The 2409-nt window shown below is 34.5% G+C and overlaps 1 pseudogene; it reads right to left on the bottom strand.

The window, feature by feature from the left end:
• Positions 1-537: 537 nt before the first annotated feature.
• LOC108975123 lies at positions 538-1518 on the bottom strand (annotated as a pseudogene).
• Positions 1519-2409: the final 891 nt, after the last annotated feature.

Here is a 2409-nt window from a genome sequence, read left to right on the forward strand (position 1 = left end):
CCGTGGACGAGTTGCTCAGCTTGCAGCAGGCAGTGAATCCAAGCGGAGCCGCATTTGGAAGCAGTGCGCCAGCATATTCAGAGGAAGAACACACACACCTGGAAGATGTCGACGCGGAAGAAATTGGAAAGTTTAGCATAACGTCTAGGCACGCACATACAAACAGAGTCGAGGCACGAAAATTTGCGTATGAAGGCTTTGGAGAAGCAAGCAGAAACGCAAGAAAGTCTTGTCAATTAAAAATATTAATTCGGTGTGCAATGAAATTTCAAGATATTATAGAAAAATTTACGAATTAAAAAAAAGAAAAATTGGCGCTATATAAAATGAATGAAGAAAGAAAGAAGGAAGACAATAATGAAAAAAATAGTCGTCATAAAGGAAAAAATTTAAATGAAACTAAAAGAATTGGAATTAAAAAACTTAAATACTCAAAATAAAAAAACCTATTTTCTGCATATTCAAAATTAATTTCAGTTATTTTATTGTATGTTACATATACATATATTTTACATATATTTTAGGAATGCAACTACACTATGACAATGCATTCGCAATTTGTCTTCGGCGACGATCTGCTGCTGTTCCACTGAAGTTTACTTCAACTGGTTCCAGAGGTACTACTACATCACCAAAAGTTTCTTCTTCAGGATCATTTACATTATATTGTTTTCAAATATTGTGTAAAGCACAACAAACATTTACAATCACAGTTGCTTTACTCGGAGGATATCGTAGTTTACGTTCACCTAGTATACAACGAAAACGGCATTTCAGCACTTCAATTGTCCTTTCAACTACGCCCTGCTTTTGAATGTTTTTTATTAAAATTTGATTCCGCTGTTCATGGTAAAGCGTTTCGGAAAGGCGTCCATAGATATTCGTGTAGCGGATAACCAGAATCGTCTAAAATATATTTAATTTTAGTATTTATGTATGTACATTCACATATAAGTTGTAGTTATCTAAGTAAACCGAATTATGATCTCCTCTTTGATATGTTTGCTCCAGATATGTTTTTCATGAGCTATTATTTCACACAAATGAGTCGTGGCTAGATCCTCCATATCTTGCATCAACACACCGAATTATCATATCCTGAATGCACGCCTTATAAAAATTTATTTTTTAAGACGAAATAATAATAAGTAATAATTTATTTATTTGATTGATACTTACAATCATCGCATTTATGCTATAAAATCCTTTATGATTTAGATATATGTACATAAGTGCTTGTTTTCACATGGAGCAATAATTGCAACATGGGTTTCATCAACGCAACCAACTACATTTGAAATTCCTGCTTTGGTGAAAAAATCTTGTTATTTTCTTTTGCACTTATGTTGTGTCCGTTTTGATCCAGACACTGCAAAGAGTGGATTCCAATATAGGGAGCATTTCCTTAAAAATCAACGAAACAGTGGGCTGCGCAATACCTAGTTGAAAATCATTTACCACTGTTTGCTGATAGCTCCCATGAGCCAAAAATCTGAGGACGCAGCACAGTTTTAACATCGGTGATATTGACGAAGATAGGTTAGTCGGACATTTTGCCTTTACGCTGTCTAGCACATACATAAATGCATCCTTGCTTAACGAAAATTTTCTTTAAATCTGTTTATAAAAACGTCACATAAGATTGTGTATATATTTGTTCATACATTGTTATAGCAATAGATACTTACAATACTGAAGAAAGTTCCATGGGATTGGGGTGATCCCTGATGAACCGTCGCTGCCTAAGAAACTTGGTTGCTGTCCTTTCAACATAATTATCCTCAAAATAAAAATCCACGTTGTTGAACATGTTTATTCCCCTTTTTAAAAATCACCGTAAAATTTCAAACACATAATATTTAGTCTCAATAWGTCAAGCAAGTCAATTTCGGATGAACACGTGTGACATTTCTCAATTATTTTAGTATGGCAACAAAAAAGTTGAGCGAATGTGTTCATTCGCCAGTCACAATATGAAAATGGCGAATTTTCGCTTCGCTAGTGACAATACCAGCAATAATTGTATGTAAACGTATAAAAATATAAGAAAAAGCCAACATACGTCTGTTAAATTAATSTATATTTCTGAGCATAATTTTCACTGAAAGCTAAGCTTTGTTCACTTATTTCTGTTAAAATTTCTCATTTTGAGCTTGGTGTGGTGAAACACGCTCATCGCATTTTGTTAGCCAAAAATATTTTTACGTTCTCCGCGTCGTGAACCTTCTCTATTATTTCACGTTCTTTGCACACATGTATTAAATTGTATAGTTAAAAACAACCCCATGTAGTGTGCAATACATACAAACATATACTTCTTCTTCTTCTTGATTGGCGTAGTCACCGCTTACGCGATTATAGCCGAGTTAACAACAGCGCGCCAGTCGTTTCTTCTTTTCGCTACGTGGC

The sequence above is a fragment of the Bactrocera latifrons genome, unplaced genomic scaffold (assembly GCF_001853355.1).
Source record: "Bactrocera latifrons isolate USDA-ARS-PBARC rearing strain unplaced genomic scaffold, ASM185335v1 scaffold_614, whole genome shotgun sequence".
NCBI classification, from domain to species: domain Eukaryota; kingdom Metazoa; phylum Arthropoda; class Insecta; order Diptera; family Tephritidae; genus Bactrocera; species Bactrocera latifrons.